The sequence below is a fragment of the Entelurus aequoreus genome, linkage group LG26, assembly GCF_033978785.1.
Source record: "Entelurus aequoreus isolate RoL-2023_Sb linkage group LG26, RoL_Eaeq_v1.1, whole genome shotgun sequence".
In the NCBI taxonomy this organism is placed as follows: domain Eukaryota; kingdom Metazoa; phylum Chordata; class Actinopteri; order Syngnathiformes; family Syngnathidae; genus Entelurus; species Entelurus aequoreus.
In genome coordinates this window covers 32,579,819-32,601,136 of record NC_084756.1, presented here as the reverse complement: position 1 = coordinate 32,601,136, position 21,318 = coordinate 32,579,819, and positions in this window count along the sequence as shown.

The window sequence follows — 21,318 nt, the reverse complement described above, 5'->3', positions numbered from 1 at the left end:
TTTGTCATTTAACATCAATTAACATTGATGTTCATCAACATTTAACATTGTCACGTTATCGATTGGGAAAATTCATTTTTAGACAATATGATTTGCCTGAGTGGCTAGGAGACACCGAGAGTAACAAGCGGTATAAAACGGATTAGAAAGGAAAGATAAAAAAATTAAAAATTAAATGAAAAAAATTAAAACACTTTTTTTTTTAACTTGGGACTCCCCGCGGGCCGGATTTTGGATGCTGGGGGGCTGCATCCGGCCCGCGGGCCGTGGTTTGGGGATCCCTTATTTAGAACATGGATGCATACAACATTATTATAAAGGTTTATTTGAAACAGGGACAGATACAGAAACGTAGATATCTGAAACAGTTATCCAATGCATGCATCATAGTGTTTGTAGCCAAAGCTATTTTACAACACTTGTCCCCAACAACAACAACAACAACAACACAGATCTAACATCATAGAAAATAGGAAAATAAAAAGAATAAGGCAAAGAGGAGTCGATAACAATGATAATAGTAATAATACAGACAAAGTGCAAACTAGATAAAAGCCAATAATAATAATAATAACACAGACAAAGTGCAGACTAGATAAAAACCAATTAGTAAACATTTTTAAAAACTAAACATGTGAACACGATTGTTGCTCAACTAGCCACAATTTTGTTTGTTTTTTTGAAAGTGACAAGTGCAGGTATACTTTTCAAAGTGTCAGGTAGAGAGTTCCATAGTTGTGGTCCTTTTTATTGAAAAGGCAGTCTGGGCAAAAGATGTTCTATACGGAATGGAACGCAACAGTTGCCTCACAATGATGCATCACAATTTCCAGTTTCTGCATTCAACATGTTCGAAAAGGAGTAGGAAGAAGCAGAGCTCATTTCAATCCTACCCCTTTTCCTTTACATAGCAGTTGCTAAAACTTTTGTTCACTTCCTGTTCTCAATTTATTCACCATATACTCCATAAGTAATAACAATAAAAATAAATAAATAATAATTGGTGTTATATTTCATGTGGTGAGATGAGTAAGATTATCTTGAAAATGAATGGATGGATGAGATAAATTCAGAATGTTTATCATGGTTCTTCTACTTTGTACTTTGTAAACACTTTAAGTTTGAAGAGTTTCTTGAAGTGGATCATATTAGTACATTGTTTGATTTCTTTGCTTAATCCATTCCATCATTTAATTCCACATACTGATATACTGAAGGTCTTAAGTGTTGTACGTGCGTACAAATGTTTTAAATTACATTTTTCTCTAAGATTATATTTCTCCTCTTTTGTTGAGAAGAATTGTTATATATTCTTGGGTAGCAGGTTATAGTTTGCTTTGTGTATAATTTTAGCTGTTTGCAAATTCACTATGTGGTGGAATTTTAATATTTTTGATTTGTTTGTATGTTCTTTATATCCAACATTATGTATTATTCTAACTGATCTTTTTTGTAACACCGTTAACGAATGAAGTGTACTTTACTAGTTATATCCCCATATTTTTACACAATTACTGTTGGAATGCTGGAATTCATTAAACGCTGCTGTTGTCGTGATGATGTAGACGTTACAATGTGAACAAAAAAGTTATGAAACTCAAATTAAAACTCGATAATTACTACTATTTTGTATTATTAATATTACTACTAGTAGTTTAAATGAGCAGAAACTTCGGGCATCCGTTTTTCAACACGCAACCGAGGACTTCCATCAGTCTGTGAACGCAGCACAATCTGCGGGTCGAAACAGTAGGGATTTGCTGACACCTTCTGGCTAGCCTTAAACATACATTACTACATTATTATTATCACATTGAGCTTTGAAGAATATATTATTAGTCCAGGGGCGTCAAACTCAATTTAGATCGGGGGCCACATGGAGAAAAATCTACTCCCAAGTGGGCCGGACTGTTAAAATCACGACACGATAACTTGAAAATAAAGACAACTTCAGATTGTTTTCTTTGTTTAAAAATAGAACAAGGACATTCTGAAAATGTACAAATCATAACGTTTTTTTTTTTTTTACACTTACATGTTGCGGTTAATAATTTATTTGTCGTTGTTTATATTTTCTGAATAAATCATGTGATAATGTTCATCAGTCAACTCGTTGGTGTTCATTTTCAATCAAGATAAAACAAATTATATCAAAATCAAACTAGTGAATTATATTTATATACCGCTTTTCTCTAGTGACTCAAAGCGCTTTAAATAGTGAAACCCATTATCTAAGTTACATTTAAACCAGTGTGGGTGGCACTGGGAGCAGGTGGGTGAGGTGTCTTGCCCAAGGACACAACAGCAGTGACAAAGATGGCAGAAGCAGGGCTCGAACCCAGAACCCTCAAGTTTCTGGCCCGGCTGCTATACCAACCAAGCTATGCCGCCCCAGGATGTTATTTATGAAGTTTGATCATTTTCCTCGACTGATGTACTAACATCCTTCCATCCACCCATTTTCTACCGCTTGTCCCTTTTTGGGGTCGCGGGGGATGCTGGAGCCTATCTCAGCTGCATTCTGGGCAGAAGGCAAGGTACACCTTGGACAAGTCGCCATCTCATCGCAAGGCCAACATCATGTGGTTTATTTTGTACATATGTAGCATCCTCTACAAAGATACAAAAGAATAGCTATTGTGACATCCAGTGGACACATTTAGAACAGCTGTTTCTTTCATTCAAAAATATCCGGTACATTTTTATACTTAGCAAACTGATCCCGCGGGTCGAATAAAACCTGATGGCGGGCCTTTTCTGGCCCTCGGGCAGTACGTTTGACACCCCTGTATTAGTCCCTCCTAGAGATGGTTAACTTTCACATTGAACAAAAACTGTACCAATTGCGGTTACCTGGAAATCGATACCGGTACTCAACGGTACCAATTTTCTGTACTTTTTTGTCTGTTAAGAAATATGAACTGTTTTTAGTAATAAAATCTCATTTTTTTATTAGAACATTTAAAAATGAGCTGATTAGGGTCTTTTCTGTCTAGTTGTTACCGTTTGTTTTATTATTACATTTCTAAGTCAACTGCTTTGTTGGCATTGAAAACTGCAACCTTACCTTGAAGAAGTTTAGCTGAGTCCGCTCTCAGTGTGTCCATCGTCCATAACGAAATAATTCAAGCATTGTACTGTTACAGTATTTTAACCTTCAAGTATGATTGATTGTCTTGAATGAGATCAACATTTAAAATGTTGAATATTTTTAGAAATGTGAAACTTGGGGTCTTAAACAGATTGTTTTTGTTACAATACAATTTTTGTTGTGCAAAATAACAAATTTGACATAATCAAAACATAAAATATAGTGAATTTTTGGCCACTGACTTTTACCACCAAAACAACACTACCAAAAATGGATGTTGTGATGACATATACCATATTTTACGGGCCATAGGGCGCACTGCCGATGAATGGTCTATTTTTGATTTTTTTTTCATATATAAGGCACACCGGATTATAGGGCGCATTAAAAGAGTCTTTTTTTTTTTCTTTTCTAAATGTAAAAGACTTCCTTGTGATCTACATAACATGTAATTGTGGTTCTTTGGTCAAAATGTTGCATGGATAATGTTTTACAGATCATCTTCAAGCCGCTTTCTGGGCTGGAGATTGAAATTAATTGAAATCAATTTAATTGGTGCTTACCCCTCCCCAAAACAGCACACTTTTAACATGTAACATGTCTTTTAAAAACAAACGTTTTATATTGTCTGCGATGAGGTGGCGACTTGTCCACGGTGTACCCCGCCTTCCGCCCGATTGTAGCTGAGATAGGCTCCAGCGCCCCCCGCAATCCCGAAGGGAATAAGCGGTAGAAAATGGATGGATGGATTTTGTATTGTATGAAAAGCAATTCAGTAGAATGTATTACCACTACTACCGTGGTACAGTACCGTAGTACAGTAATAACCACTGTGAAGCAGCCCTTTTGTCCTGCTTGAAAAAAGTAATGTTGAAAAAGCAACTTAAAGCCTTGTTCAACTGTTTACCGACGTAGCCTATTCATGTTTAGCTAACTTTTACTGCAAATGAATATTGGCTCCAAATATCGGTTATCGGCTTCCTTGACTACTATAATAATTGGTATCAGCCCAGAAAAAAAAACCTCTAATCCCTAAAACAATTTCAAACCTTACTGACTCAACTCAACCGCGGAACGAACCCAGTATGAACGATTACAAGAGTAGCACTAAGGCTGCACGTCACGGGGAAATTGAGAATATCTAAAAAAAATTGCCACTATATTCTAATCAGTGACAGAGCAAGAAGGGGTAAGGACTATATATTCCTCATATACATTTTACATGTGCTTCTTCGCACAAAACGTGGGCCCCTCACGGAATAGACGCCCTGAATAGAACACACTATGTATTGATCTTGGAGATAGATATATTTCTGTAAAAACAACAGCGTACTACTTTACCACTAATAGTCTCCTAGCATAATGTGTCATTTAGATCAGTGGTCCCCAACCACCAGTCCGGGGACCAGTACCGGTCCGTGAAGCATTTGCTACCGGGCCGGAGAGAAACATTAAATAATTTATAAAGGACTGCATTTTCTCCGATTTAACTTTGGTCTGTCCCACTAGACCTGGGGTGTCAAACTTGTTTTCATTGAGGGCCACACCGCAGTCATGGCTGCCAAAAGAGGGCCGCTTGTAACAGTAAATAATTAATGAATTTGCCTTTGAATTTAAATATTTAAATTTTTTTTACGTAAAGAGTAAAAAAAAAATATGTGGATTTGACCACTGTTTTTTACAGAAATAAAGTGGCAGCTTAGTTGCCAGACTTTTACTGTAAAATGTATGGTGTTATTTTATTATTATTATTTTTACAACATTTTACTGTAAATGGAAATACAGTGCCGCTGTTTAAATTTATTTTGGCAACTCACCTGCCAGTTTTTTACCATAATAACATGTGGTACCATAAAATCATCAACCGTGGATTAAAAAAAAATAACCGACAGCTCAGTCGACAGAATTTTACTCTAAAAAAACAAACATTTGTCGTTTTTTTCCCCCAACTTCCAGTAATATGCTGTAAAAAAACTCCCTACATATTACAGTAAAATCTATTGGTCATTTTAATAGTGTACAATTTGATGGATAACTTGCTTCAAAACCATAAGTTAAGCAGATATTTAAGTATTTATTTGGATTTTGACCAACAAAGTTAGATAATATAATATTTGTTGCAATATTGGACACTATTTTTTTTCTACTGTTAATCTAGAAAAAAAAACCTAATACCTTTTAATAAGAAAGTAAAGAAAGAAAATATAAGGTATTTTATTGACACATGTTATTTCCAGGCTTTTGCGGGCCATATAAAATGACGTGGAGGGCCAGAACTGGCCCCGCGGGCCTTGATTTTGACACCTGTGCACTAGACACACCAATGAGCTTGTTTATAGATGTACAATAAAACTCCTCATAGGAAGTTGCCATTTGTTATAACTTTATGACATGATACAATGCACATTAATGAACATATCAAATATGAATGTGACAGATTGTAGCCAAAGGCAGATTTCCACAAGCCCAGGGCTCCCACTAATCCAGCGTTCTAGTGAGTTGTATTTTTCAAAAGTGGGAAGCCAGTCCCTGAAAATAATGCCTACATTACACCGGTCCGTGGTGCAAAAAAGGTTGGGGACCACTGATTTAGATGATCATTTAGGTGATGAAAAACTGAGACTAAGAAGTAAATTGGTGTTGGACAGTACAGGTGTGTGTTCATAGCCCCTCCGTACAGACTAAATGTGGAAAAGCCAGGATTGAAAGACCATGCCTGTCTCTCAGGAGAAACTCTGCAGTCATGTCCCCGGGAAAAACACTGACCCATTCATTCCCAAGAAACAAACACACACACACACACACACACACACACACACACACACACACACACACACACACACACACACACACACACACACACACACACACACACACACACACACACACACACACACACACACACACACACACACACACACACACACACACAGAGACCGCCTTCTTGTTCATGTTTTTGGAGCAGAGAAGAGCTGCCTTGAATTGAGGGTAAGAGACCTGCCAGACTGGTGGCTGACGGTAGCTGGGGGAGGTTTGGGCAACACTTGCTTACTTACCCCCTCACCTTTATTACTCACAAGCAATACTTTTATTCAGTCTTTCCATCAGTATAGAGGTAAGAGAAGTAAGGTGCTAACGACTGAGATCACAACACTTCAAGTGAAGGATCACATAAAAAGGTTTGAGTCTTCTTCTCTGGGAAAGACGTACGTTTTGGAAGTAAGTCAAAATGGATGAACTAGGGAAGTAAAACCTTGATATTTATCTCGTCCAATCAGCGAAGAGAGGATAACAATTTAAACATTGTGATTGAATATCCTCCTGGCTTCATTTGGCTTCAACTCTCATTGGTTCGTTGGCAGATGAGTGTGAAGCTACTAGGATGAGAATCAGCACCTCTAAGTCGGAGTCCATGGTTTTAGCCCAGAAAAGGGTGGGATGTCATCTCCGGGTTGCGGATGAGAGCCTGACCCAACTGGAGGAGTTCAAGTACCTTGGGGTCTTGTTCACGAGTGAGGGAAGAGTGGATTGTGAGATGGACAGGCGGATCGGTGCGGCGTCTGTAGTGTACCCAGGGCCGGCCTGTGGCATAGGCCGTATAGGAAAATGCTAAGGGCGCCGTCCATCAGGGGGCGCCACGCCAGTGCCACAAATGTTGGAGAAAAAAAAAAAAAAGTTGGTACTATTATTTCTAAATACAAAAAATAATCCCACGTTAATTAAAATGCAAAGTAAAGCCTATTTAATAGAAATATTATTTGTTACAACATTACGTCCCCCTCCCTCCCCCCGTACGGTGCGCCCCCTCCCTTCCCGTATCATGACTCTTTTTGGACGTCACCACATCAAAAAATCAACACAAGATGTCAAAACGGCCAAAACTGTCAGGTGCCCAGGGAAGAAAAAGGAGAAAAGAAGAGGAGGAGAAACGAAAAAAAGACAGAGGTAGCAGGTAGGTAACGTTAGCCTACATGAAATTATTTGTCTGTTACAGAATGTGATAGTAACCTGGCTTTTTAGCTTTAAGCTAATGTTACATGATTCGGCAATTGCTAATCAATAAATAGCTAGTTCTGTTTTAACGTCGGGTTAATATTGTGGAGGGGGCTAAATTGTTATGGAAAATAATAATGTAACGTTAGGTAATTACAGTACTCCCACCTTACATTCCTCAGTGACATTTGTATTAGATCTTTTAAGCAGGTGTTTTTTTGTTTACATTGTTATTGCCTTCTGGTTAGCTAATGTTTGCCCTGCAGGTAATAGTCACTTTTCCACCCCTTTATATATTAGGTATAGTTGTAAGCCTAGTTGTTAAAGTGCACATCATTAATGTTAATTAAGCAATATCACATGAGAGGGAATGCTGTTTTTTAATTGGAGCACTGCTGTGATTCGGTTAAAGATAATCATAACATAATATTCTCATATAATATGTTAATTTGCTTTCTTTAAGTAAAAAAAAAGGTCAAAGACAAAGCTATTCGGTTTCTTGTGAGTATATACACTTCACTGCCGATGTGGGGGGGCGCCACCTAAAATCTTGCCTAGGGCGCCAGATTGGTTAGGGCCAGGCCTGAGTGTACCGGTCCGTTGTGATGAAGAGGGAGCTAAGCTCTCAATTTACCAGTCAATATACATTCCTATCCTCACCTATGGTCTCAACCTTTGGGTTGTGACCGAAAGGACAAGATTGCGGATGCAAGCGGCAGAAATGAGCTTCCTACGTATGGCAGGGCTGGAGATGAGAAGCCTGACCACCTGACCGTCTCCTGGTGAACTCCACATCGTCAAAATGTGCCCCTTTATTTATAATGACCGACCATAGCTCAGGGTCACTATAGCTGCAGGTAGAAGTAGTTAACAAATTTAGTCACATGGTTTAATGTGATTGAAAACTTCATGCGGCCTCACCTCAGCCCGACTGTACCTCCAACGGTCCCCAATTAATTTGAGTGTACATATTTATGTATTGACATGCATACATCATGGGGATAACAGTTTGTCAGATGTTAACGTAGTGTGTTTGAGCAACTCAATGAGCCATTAAATCTTAATATTCCGCTAACAGGTACAGGCGTAAGTAAATCTTTGCAAATGAAAGTTTTGATAGCCTCTGTTATTTTCATGGCCAATTGGGTGGTCATGCCAGTAAGCCACTCACTTTCTTTTGTTTTACCTCAGACTGTCAGTGTTTACTTTGGTGATTCATATTTTGTTTGTTTTGGTCCCATTTTGTTTGTTTTTTTACATAATTGCCATTTCCACCCCTTCTAAGACGAGTCGCGTCACAGCTGTTCCTCACCAGTCTATGCCCATTTCGTCACCCCTGCTACAGCTGGTTGGCACTGGGTGATTCTACCTGCTGGAGTTCTCCACACCACGCGGCTCTTTCTTCTCGTGTACAGTCTTCCTTTGTTTATTTCAGCTAATTGGTACCAGGCCTGACTGTGGTAAACAAATGTCTGCCATGTAGGATTATTAATAAATCAAATATTTTCATAGTTAGATAATTATTAGAGCCCTGTAAACATAAAATAACATACATACAGTTACCTTTACACTGATTTCACCCAATATAGTAGTCTTGTGTGTGTTATACTGTATATTACATTACTCACTAGTAGCGTCATTGCTATGGTTGTCACCCGGCCACTACAACATGTCCACGATGTGGAAATACTCCATCACATCCTGGGTAATTCCTCCAAGACCCTGTCTACATGAAGCCGGATAAATCATTAAACGAATAATTATTTAGCCTAAGCCCCGTTTCGGCCACACTAATTCATCGTTTAAGGTTCCCCTCCTTGGATATTTTTTTACACGGGTAAGTGCTCTGTGTATTTCTTGAATCTCCGGCTCTTAGCTTTGTATGGACTCATTGATCGTTTACAAACTGAGTTCGGAGAGGAAGTGACGCCAGAAAGACCGCGCCCCACACAGGAAGTGACGTCAGAAAGAACGCGCCACAGCCAGCTTCAAAATAAAGCGGTTTCGTAACTCGGAGCTAACCACTGGAAAGATGGAGGCAAATCATCCAGACATGCCCGTGTTTCTCCTTCCGTCTGTACAGATGCTTGTGGAAATCACACATGAATACCTTAAGAGAAAGCGATTGCAGCTATTTGGGATACAACACTTCTCAGATGGCAAGAGAACTTTCCAATGTCCAGATCAGCTGTGATTCTACTTAGCGAAAAACTTTGTCCATTTGTCGAAGGGGAGACAACGAGAATGCGGGCTCCCGTGGATGTGATTAAAAAAGGTAGCGTGTGCTTTGCATTACCTGGCCGTTGAGGGAAGACTACGGAAAACAGCGAATGCTTTTGGACTGGCAAAGCAGACTGTATCAGTTATTGTCCGACATGTATGTCGGGGACTCAACGTCTAGGTCCAGAGTATATAAAGTCACCAAAAACGAATGGACAATGAAGGTGAAGACAAAAGAGTGTCCTGACCAGATATCTAGATCCCTAGATTGATTGTTGTCAAATGTTCTTTATCACATTGTTTACGTGTCTAATAAAGATTTGATCAATTTATGATGTCTCAGGTGTGATTCACTACAATAGGGCCCCACAGCACACTGGATTCCAGTTAATTGAAATACCACAACACTGGATATTTTTCAGTTAAGTTAAATTTAAGAACTTGCACACAAAGCAACACTGGAGGTGACTATGACGTGCGCATTTTCCGCGCATGCGTACTAGGTCACGTTGCGCTGTCGGACGGAGGGGGGTGTGGGGGGGTCTTAAACGACCATTGTGTGTGTGTGTGGACACGGATATGGTTAGGTGGGATTTACCCTGGATAACCTAAACCGGCTTAGTGTAGAAGGAGCCTAAGTCAGGACTTAGGCTCCATGTGCTGAAAACACAGACATAAGTTGTTCTATAAAAACATGGTCAACTTAAGAGTTGTACCTATTTGCCGTGATGTTAGGGTTCAGTGCTATTCAGTGCTATTCAGTGCTATTAGCATTCTCTTTTTACCTTCTCTCGATCAGACACTTAGAAAAAAAACGGAAAAAAAAATAAAAAAAATTGGATTTTTTCTAAGTACAAAATCGAGAGAGGCTAAAAATCACCTCTTTTTACCTTCTCTCGATCAGACACTTAGAAAAAAAACGGAAAAAAAAAAAAAAAAATTTGGATTTTTTCTAAGTACAAAATCGAGAGAGGCTAAAAATCACCTCTTTTTACCTTCTCTCGATCAGACACTTAGAAAAAAAACGGAAAAAAAAAAAAAATTTCTTGGATTTTTTCTAAGTACAAAATCGAGAGAGGCTAAAAATCACCTCTTTTTACCTTCTCTCGATCAGACACTTAGAAAAAAAACGGAAAAAAAAAAAAAATTGGATTTTTTCTAAGTACAAAATCGAGAGAGGCTAAAAATCACCTCTTTTTACCTTCTCTCGATCAGACACTTAGAAAAAAAACGGAAAAAAAAAAAAAAAAAATTGGATTTTTTCTAAGTACAAAATCGAGAGAGGCTAAAAATCACCTCTTTTTACCTTCTCTCGATCAGACACTTAGAAAAAAAACGGGAAAAAAAAAAAAAAAAATTGGATTTTTTCTAAGTACAAAATCGAGAGAGGCTAAAAATCACCTCATTTTACCTTCTCTCGATCAGACACTTAGAAAAAAAACTGAAAAAAAAAAAAATAAATTTGGATTTTTTCTAAGTACAAAATCGAGAGAGGCTAAAAATCACCTCATTTTACCTTCTCTCGATCAGACACTTAGAAAAAAAACTGGAAAAAAAAAACAAAAAATTTGGATTTTTTCTAAGTACAAAATCGAGAGAGGCTAAAAATCACCTCTTTTTACCTTCTCTCGATCAGACACTTAGAAAAAAAACTGAAAAAAAAAAAAAAACATTTGGATTTTTTCTAAGTACAAAATCGAGAGAGGCTAAAAATCACCTCTTTTTACCTTCTCTCGATCAGACACTTAGAAAAAAAACTGAAAAAAAGAAAAAAAAAATTGGATTTTTTCTAAGTACAAAATCGAGAGAGGCTAAAAATCACCTAATTTTACCTTCTCTCGATCAGACACTTAGAAAAAAAACTGGAAAAAAAAATAAAAAATTTGGATTTTTTCTAAGTACAAAATCGAGAGAGGCTAAAAATCACCTCTTTTTACCTTCTCTCGATCAGACACTTAGAAAAAAAACGGAAAAAAAAAAATAAATTTTGGATTTTTTCTAAGTACAAAATCGAGAGAGGCTAAAAATCATCTCATTTTACCTTCTCTCGATCAAACACTTAGAAAAATAACGGAAAAAAAAAAAAAAAATTGGGATTTTTTCTAAGTACAAAATCGAGAGAGGCTAAAAATAACCTCATTTTACCTTCTCTCGATCAGACACTTAGAAAAAAAACTGAAAAAAAAAAAAAAAAATTTGGATTTTTTCTAAGTACAAAATCGAGAGAGGCTAAAAATCCCCTCTTTTTACCTTCTCTCGATCAGACACTTAGAAAAAAAACGGGAAAAAAAAAAAAAAATTTGGATTTTTTCTAAGTACAAAATCGAGAGAGGCTAAAAATCACCTCTTTTTACCTTCTCTCGATCAGACACTTAGAAAAAAAACGGAAAAAAAAAAAAAAAAATTTGGATTTTTTCTAAGTACAAAATCGAGAGAGGCTAAAAATCCCCTCTTTTTACCTTCTCTCGATCAGACACTTAGAAAAAAAACGGGAAAAAAAAAAAAAAAATTGGATTTTTTCTAAGTACAAAATCGAGAGAGGCTAAAAATCACCTCTTTTTACCTTCTCTCGATCAGACACTTAGAAAAAAAACGGAAAAAAAAAAAAAAAATTGGATTTTTTCTAAGTACAACATCGAGAGAGGCTAAAAATCACCTCATTTTACCTTCTCTCGATCAGACACTTAGAAAAAAAACTGAAAAAAAAAAATAAAAATTTGGATTTTTTCTAAGTACAAAATCGAGAGAGGCTAAAAATCACCTCTTTTTACCTTCTCTCGATCAGACACTTAGAAAAAAAACTGAAAAAAAAAAAAAAAATTTGGATTTTTTCTAAGTACAAAATCGAGAGAGGCTAAAAATCACCTCTTTTTACATTCTCTCGATCAGACACTTAGAAAAAAAACGGAAAAAAAAAATAATTTTTTGGATTTTTTCTAAGTACAAAATCGAGAGAGGCTAAAAATCACCTCATTTTACCTTCTCTCGATCAGACACTAAAAAAAAAAACTGAAAAAAAAAAAAAAATTTGGATTTTTTTCTATGTACAAAATCGAGAGAGGCTAAAAATCACCTCTTTTTACCTTCTCTCGATCAGACACTTAGAAAAAAAACGGAAAAAAAAAATAAAAAATTTGGATTTTTTCTAAGTACAAAATCGAGAGAGGCTAAAAATCACCTAATTTTACCTTCTCTCGATCAGACACTTAGAAAAAAAACTGAAAAAAAAAAAATAAAATTTGGATTTTTTCTAAGTACAAAATCGAGAGAGGCTAAAAATCACCTCTTTTTCCTTCTCTCGATCAGACACTTAGAAAAAATAATGAAAAAAAAAAAAAAAAAATTGGATTTTTTCTAAGTACAAAATCGAGAGAGGCTAAAAATCACCTCTTTTTCCTTCTCTCGATCAGACACTTAGAAAAAAAACGGAAAAAAAAAAAAAAAAAATTTGGATTTTTTCTAAGTACAAAATCGAGAGAGGCTAAAAATCACCTCTTTTTCCTTCTCTCGATCAGACACTTAGAAAAAAAAAAGAAAAAAAAAAAAAAAAAATTGGATTTTTTCTAAGTACAAAATCGAGAGAGGCTAAAAATCACCTCTTTTTCCTTCTCTCGATCAGACACTAAGAAAAAAAACAAGAAAAAAAAAAAAAAATTTGGATTTTTTCTAAGTACAAAATCGAGAGAGGCTAAAAATCACCTCTTTTTCCTTCTCTCGATCAGACACTTAGAAAAAAAACGGAAAAAAAAAAAAAAAAATTTGGATTTTTTCTAAGTACAAAATCGAGAGAGGCTAAAAATCACCTCTTTTTCCTTCTCTCGATCAGACACTTAGAAAAAAAACGGAAAAAAAAAAAAAAAAATTAGGATTTTTTCTAAGTACAAAATCGAGAGAGGCTAAAAATCACCTCTTTTTCCTTCTCTCGATCAGACACTTAGAAAAAAAACGGAAAAAAAAAAAAAAAAAATTTGGATTTTTTCTAAGTACAAAATCGAGAGAGGCTAAAAATCACCTCTTTTTCCTTCTCTCGATCAGACACTTAGAAAAAAAACGGAAAAAAAAAAAAAAAAAAAATTGGATTTTTTCTAAGTACAAAATCGAGAGAGGCTAAAAATCACCTCTTTTTCCTTCTCTCGATCAGACACTTAGAAAAAAAACGGAAAAAAAAAAAAAAAAAATTTGGATTTTTTCTAAGTACAAAATCGAGAGAGGCTAAAAATCACCTCTTTTTCCTTCTCTCGATCAGACACTTAGAAAAAAAACGGAAAAAAAAAAAAAAAAAATTTGGATTTTTTCTAAGTACAAAATCGAGAGAGGCTAAAAATCACCTCTTTTTCCTTCTCTCGATCAGACACTTAGAAAAAAAAAAGAAAAAAAAAAAAAAAAAATTGGATTTTTTCTAAGTACAAAATCGAGAGAGGCTAAAAATCACCTCTTTTTCCTTCTCTCGATCAGACACTAAGAAAAAAAACAAGAAAAAAAAAAAAAAAATTTGGATTTTTTCTAAGCACAAAATCGAGAGAGGCTAAAAATCACCTCTTTTTCCTTCTCTCGATCAGACACTTAGAAAAAAAACGGAAAAAAAAAAAAAAAAAATTTGGATTTTTTCTAAGTACAAAATCGAGAGAGGCTAAAAATCACCTCTTTTTCCTTCTCTCGATCAGACACTTAGAAAAAAAACGGAAAAAAAAAAAAAAAAAATTTGGATTTTTTCTAAGTACAAAATCGAGAGAGGCTAAAAATCACCTCTTTTTCCTTCTCTCGATCAGACACTTAGAAAAAAAACGGAAAAAAAAAAAAATAAAAAATTGGATTTTTTCTAAGTACAAAATCGAGAGAGGCTAAAAATCACCTCTTTTTCCTTCTCTCGATCAGACACTTAAAAAAAACGGAAAAAAAAAAAAAAAAATTTGGATTTTTTCTAAGTACAAAATCGAGAGAGGCTAAAAATCACCTCTTTTTCCTTCTCTCGATCAGACACTTAGAAAAAAAACGGAAAAAAAAAAAAAAAAAATTTGGATTTTTTCTAAGTACAAAATCGAGAGAGGCTAAAAATCACCTCTTTTTCCTTCTCTCGATCAGACACTTAGAAAAAAAACGGAAAAAAAAAAAAAAAAATTTGGATTTTTTCTAAGTACAAAATCGAGAGAGGCTAAAGATCACCTCTTTTTCCTTCTCTCGATCAGACACTTAGAAAAAAAACTGAAAAAAAAAAAAAATAATTTTGGATTTTTTCTAAGTACAAAATCGAGAGAGGCTAAAAATCACCTCTTTTTCCTTCTCTCGATCAGACACTTAGAAAAAAAACGGAAAAAAAAAAAAAAAATTTGGATTTTTTCTAAGTACAAAATCGAGAGAGGCTAAAAATCACCTCTTTTTCCTTCTCTCGATCAGACACTTAGAAAAAAAACTGAAAAAAAAAAATAATAATTTTGAATTTTTTCTAAGTACAAAATCGAGAGAGGCTAAAAATCACCTCTTTTTCCTTCTCTCGATCAGACACTTAGAAAAAAAACTGAAAAAAAAAAAAAAAAATTTTGGATTTTTTTAAGTACAAAATCGAGACAGGCTAAAAATCACCTCTTTTTCCTTCTCTCGATCAGACACTTAGAAAAAAAACGGAAAAAAAAAAAAAAAAAATTTGGATTTTTTCTAAGTACAAAATCGAGAGAGGCTAAAAATCACCTCTTTTTCCTTCTCTCGATCAGACACTTAGAAAAAAAACGGAAAAAAAAAAAAAAAAAATTTGGATTTTTTCTAAGTACAAAATCGAGAGAGGCTAAAAATCACCTCTTTTTCCTTCTCTCGATCAGACACTTAGAAAAAAAACGGAAAAAAAAAAAAAAAAAATTTGGATTTTTTGTAAGTACAAAATCGAGAGAGGCTAAAAATCACCTCTTTTTCCTTCTCTCGATCAGACACTTAGAAAAAAAACTGAAAAAAAAAAAATAAAATTTTGGATTTTTTTTAAGTACAAAATCGAGAGAGGCTAAAAATCACCTCTTTTTCCTTCTCTCGATCAGACACTTAGAAAAAAAAATGAAAAAAAAAAAAAAAAAATTGGATTTTTTCTAAGTACAAAATCGAGAGAGGCTAAAAATCACCTCTTTTTCCTTCTCTAGATCAGACACTTAGAAAAAAAACGGAAAAAAAAATAAAAAAATTTGGATTTTTTCTAAGTACAAAATCGAGAGAGGCTAAAAATCACCTCTTTTTCCTTCTCTCGATCAGACACTAAGAAAAAAAAAAAAAAAAAAAAAAATTTGGATTTTTTCTAAGTACAAAATCGAGAGAGGCTAAAAATCACCTCTTTTTCCTTCTCTCGATCAGACACTTAGAAAAAAAACGGAAAAAAAAAAAAAAAAAAATTTGGATTTTTTTTAAGTACAAAATCGGGAGAGGCTAAAAATCACCTCTTTTTCCTTCTCTCGATCAGACACTTAGAAAAAAAAAAGAAAAAAAAAAAAAAAAATTGGATTTTTTCTAAGTACAAAATCGAGAGAGGCTAAAAATCACCTCTTTTTCCTTCTCTCGATCAGACACTTAGAAAAAAAACGGGAAAAAAAAAAAAAAATTGGGATTTTTACTAAGTACAAAATCGAGAGAGGCTAAAAATCACCTCTTTTTCCTTCTCTCGATCAGACACTTAGAAAAAAAACTGAAAAAAAAAAAAAAAATTTTGGATTTTTTCTAAGTACAAAATCGAGAGAGGCTAAAAATCACCTCTTTTTCCTTCTCTCGATCAGACACTTAGAAAAAAAACGGAAAAAAAAACAAAAAAAATTTGGATTTTTTCTAAGTACAAAATCGAGAGAGGCTAAAAATCACCTCTTTTTCCTTCTCTCGATCAGACACTTAGAAAAAAAACGGAAAAAAAAAAAAAAAAAAATTGTATTTTTTCTAAGTACAAATTCGAGAGAGGCTAAAAATCACCTCTTTTTCCTTCTCTCGATCAGACACTTAGAAAAAAAAATGAAAAAAAAAAAAAAAAAATTGGATTTTTTCTAAGTACAAAATCGAGAGAGGCTAAAAATCACCTCTTTTTCCTTCTCTCGATCAGACACTTAGAAAAAAAACGGGAAAAAAAAAATAAAAAATTTGGATTTTTTCTAAGTACAAAATCGAGAGAGGCTAAAAATCACCTCTTTTTCCTTCTCTCGATCAGACACTTAGAAAAAAAACTGAAAAAAAAAATAAATACATTTGGATTTTTTTAAGTACAAAATCGAGAGAGGCTAAAAATCACCTCTTTTTCCTTCTCTCGATCAGACACTTAGAAAAAAAACGGGAAAAAAAAAAATAAAAATTTGGATTTTTTCTAAGTACAAAATCGAGAGAGGCTAAAAATCACCTCTTTTTCCTTCTCTCGATCAGACACTTAGAAAAAAAACGGAAAAAAAAAAAAAAAAAATTTGGATTTTTTCTAAGTACAAAATCGAGAGAGGCTAAAAATCACCTCTTTTTCCTTCTCTCGATAAGACACTTAGAAAAAAAACGGAAAAAAAAAAATAAATTGGATTTTTTCTAAGTACAAAATCGAGAGAGGCTAAAAATCACCTCTTTTTCCTTCTCTCGATCAGACACTTAGAAAAAAAACGAAAAAAAAAAAAAAAAAATTTGGATTTTTTCTAAGTACAAAATCGAGAGAGGCTAAAAATCACCTCTTTTTTCCTTCTCTCGATCAGACACTTAGAAAAAAAACGGAAAAAAAAAAAAAAAAATTTGGATTTTTTCTAAGTACAAAATCGAGAGAGGCTAAAAATCACCTCTTTTTCCTTCTCTCGATCAGACACTTAGAAAAAAAACGGAAAAAAAAAATTAAAAAATTTGGATTTTTTCTAAGTACAAAATCGAGAGAGGCTAAAAATCACCTCTTTTTCCTTCTCTCGATCAGACACTTAGAAAAAAAACGGAAAAAAAAAAATAAAAAATTTGGATTTTTTTTAAGTACAAAATCGAGAGAGGCTAAAAATCACCTCTTTTTCCTTCTCTCGATCAGACACTTAGAAAAAAAACGGAAAAAAAAAAAAAAAAAAAATTGGATTTTTTCTAAGTACAAAATCGAGAGAGGCTAAAAATCACCTCTTTTTCCTTCTCTCGATCAGACACTTAGAAAAAAAAAAAAAAAAAAAAAAAAAAAATTTGGATTTTTTCTAAGTACAAAATCGAGAGAGGCTAAAAATCACCTCTTTTTCCTTCTCTCGATCAGACACTTAGAAAAAAAACGGAAAAAAAAAAAAAAAAAAATTTGGATTTTTTCTAAGTACAAAATCGAGAGAGGCTAAAAATCACCTCTTTTTCCTTCTCTCGATCAGACACTTAGAAAAAAAACGGAAAAAAAACAAAAAACAATTTGGATTTTTTCTAAGTACAAAATCGAGAGAGGCTAAAAATCACCTCTTTTTCCTTCTCTCGATCAGACACTTAGAAAAAAAACGGAAAAAAAAAAAAAAAAAAATTGGATTTTTTCTAAGTACAAAATCGAGAGAGGCTAAAAATCACCTCTTTTTCCTTCTCTCGATCAGACACTTAGAAAAAAAAAAGGAAAAAAAAAAAAAAAATTGGATTTTTTCTAAGTACAAAATCGAGAGAGGCTAAAAATTACCTCTTTTTCCTTCTCTCGATCAGACACTTAGAAAAAAAACGGAAAAAAAAAAAAAAAATTTGGATTTTTTCTAAGTACAAAATCGAGAGAGGCTAAAAATCACCTCTTTTTCCTTCTCTCGATCAGACACTTAGAAAAAAAACTGAAAAAAAAAAATAAAAAATTTGGATTTTTTTAAGTACAAAATCGAAAGAGGCTAAAAATCACCTCTTTTTCCTTCTCTCGATCAGACACTTAGAAAAAAAACGGAAAAAAAAAAAAAATTTGGATTTTTTCTAAGTACAAAATCGAGAGAGGCTAAAAATCACCTCTTTTTCCTTCTCTCGATCAGACACTTAGAAAAAAAACGAAAAAAAATAAAAAATAAATTTGGATTTTTTCTAAGTACAAAATCGAGAGAGGCTAAAAATCACCTCTTTTTCCTTCTCTCGATCAGACACTTAGAAAAAAAACGGAAAAAAAAAAAAAAAAAAAATTGGATTTTTTCTAAGTACAAAATCGAGAGAGGCTAAAAATCACCTCTTTTTCCTTCTCTCGATCAGACACTTAGAAAAAAAAAAGAAAAAAAAAAAAAAAAATTTGGATTTTTTCTAAGTACAAAATCGAGAGAGGCTAAAAATCACCTCTTTTTCCTTCTCTCGATCAGACACTTAGAAAAAAAACGGAAAAAAAAAAAAAAAAAAATTTGGATTTTTTCTAAGTACAAAATCGAGAGAGGCTAAAAATCACCTCTTTTTCCTTCTCTCGATCAGACACTTAGAAAAAAAACGGGAAAAAAAAAAAAAAAAATTTGGATTTTTTCTAAGTACAAAATCGAGAGAGGCTAAAAATCACCTCTTTTTCCTTCTCTCGATCAGACACTTAGAAAAAAAACTGAAAAAAAAAATAAATACATTTGGATTTTTTTAAGTACAAAATCGAGAGAGGCTAAAAATCACCTCTTTTTCCTTCTCTCGATCAGACACTTAGAAAAAAAACGGGAAAAAAAAAAATAAAAATTTGGATTTTTTCTAAGTACAAAATCGAGAGAGGCTAAAAATCACCTCTTTTTCCTTCTCTCGATCAGACACTTAGAAAAAAAACGGAAAAAAAAAAAAAAAAAATTTGGATTTTTTCTAAGTACAAAATCGAGAGAGGCTAAAAATCACCTCTTTTTCCTTCTCTCGATAAGACACTTAGAAAAAAAACGGAAAAAAAAAAATAAATTGGATTTTTTCTAAGTACAAAATCGAGAGAGGCTAAAAATCACCTCTTTTTCCTTCTCTCGATCAGACACTTAGAAAAAAAACGAAAAAAAAAAAAAAAAAAATTTGGATTTTTTCTAAGTACAAAATCGAGAGAGGCTAAAAATCACCTCTTTTTTCCTTCTCTCGATCAGACACTTAGAAAAAAAACGGAAAAAAAAAAAAAAAAATTTGGATTTTTTCTAAGTACAAAATCGAGAGAGGCTAAAAATCACCTCTTTTTCCTTCTCTCGATCAGACACTTAGAAAAAAAACGGAAAAAAAAAATTAAAAAATTTGGATTTTTTCTAAGTACAAAATCGAGAGAGGCTAAAAATCACCTCTTTTTCCTTCTCTCGATCAGACACTTAGAAAAAAAACGGAAAAAAAAAAATAAAAAATTTGGATTTTTTTTAAGTACAAAATCGAGAGAGGCTAAAAATCACCTCTTTTTCCTTCTCTCGATCAGACACTTAGAAAAAAAACGGAAAAAAAAAAAAAAAAAAATTGGATTTTTTCTAAGTACAAAATCGAGAGAGGCTAAAAATCACCTCTTTTTCCTTCTCTCGATCAGACACTTAGAAAAAAAAAAGAAAAAAAAAAAAAAAAATTTGGATTTTTTCTAAGTACAAAATCGAGAGAGGCTAAAAATCACCTCTTTTTCCTTCTCTCGATCAGACACTTAGAAAAAAAACGGAAAAAAAAAAAAAAAAAAATTTGGATTTTTTCTAAGTACAAAATCGAGAGAGGCTAAAAATCACCTCTTTTTCCTTCTCTCGATCAGACACTTAGAAAAAAAACGGAAAAAAAACAAAAAACAATTTGGATTTTTTCTAAGTACAAAATCGAGAGAGGCTAAAAATCACCTCTTTTTCCTTCTCTCGATCAGACACTTAGAAAAAAAACGGAAAAAAAAAAAAAAAAAAATTGGATTTTTTCTAAGTACAAAATCGAGAGAGGCTAAAAATCACCTCTTTTTCCTTCTCTCGATCAGACACTTAGAAAAAAAAAAGGAAAAAAAAAAAAAAAATTGGATTTTTTCTAAGTACAAAATCGAGAGAGGCTAAAAATTACCTCTTTTTCCTTCTCTCGATCAGACACTTAGAAAAAAAACGGAAAAAAAAAAAAAAAAATTGGATTTTTTCTAAGTACAAAATCGAGAGAGGCTAAAAATCACCTCTTTTTCCTTCTCTCGATCAGACACTTAGAAAAAAAACTGAAAAAAAAAAATAAAAAATTTGGATTTTTTTAAGTACAAAATCGAAAGAGGCTAAAAATCACCTCTTTTTCCTTCTCTCGATCAGACACTTAGAAAAAAAACGGAAAAAAAAAAAAAATTTGGATTTTTTCTAAGTACAAAATCGAGAGAGGCTAAAAATCACCTCTTTTTCCTTCTCTCGATCAGACACTTAGAAAAAAAACGAAAAAAAATAAAAAATAAATTTGGATTTTTTCTAAGTACAAAATCGAGAGAGGCTAAAAATCACCTCTTTTTCCTTCTCTCGATCAGACACTTAGAAAAAAAACGGAAAAAAAAAAAAAAAAAAAATTGGATTTTTTCTAAGTACAAAATCGAGAGAGGCTAAAAATCACCTCTTTTTCCTTCTCTCGATCAGACACTTAGAAAAAAAAAAGAAAAAAAAAAAAAAAAATTTGGATTTTTTCTAAGTACAAAATCGAGAGAGGCTAAAAATCACCTCTTTTTCCTTCTCTCGATCAGACACTTAGAAAAAAAACGGAAAAAAAAAAAAAAAAAAATTTGGATTTTTTCTAAGTACAAAATCGAGAGAGGCTAAAAATCACCTCTTTTTCCTTCTCTCGATCAGACACTTAGAAAAAAAACGGAAAAAAAACAAAAAACAATTTGGATTTTTTCTAAGTACAAAATCGAGAGAGGCTAAAAATCACCTCTTTTTCCTTCTCTCGATCAGACACTTAGAAAAAAAACGGAAAAAAAAAAAAAAAAAAATTGGATTTTTTCTAAGTACAAAATCGAGAGAGGCTAAAAATCACCTCTTTTTCCTTCTCTCGATCAGACACTTAGAAAAAAAAAAGGAAAAAAAAAAAAAAAAATTGGATTTTTTCTAAGTACAAAATCGAGAGAGGCTAAAAATTACCTCTTTTTCCTTCTCTCGATCAGACACTTAGAAAAAAAACGGAAAAAAAAAAAAAAAATTTGGATTTTT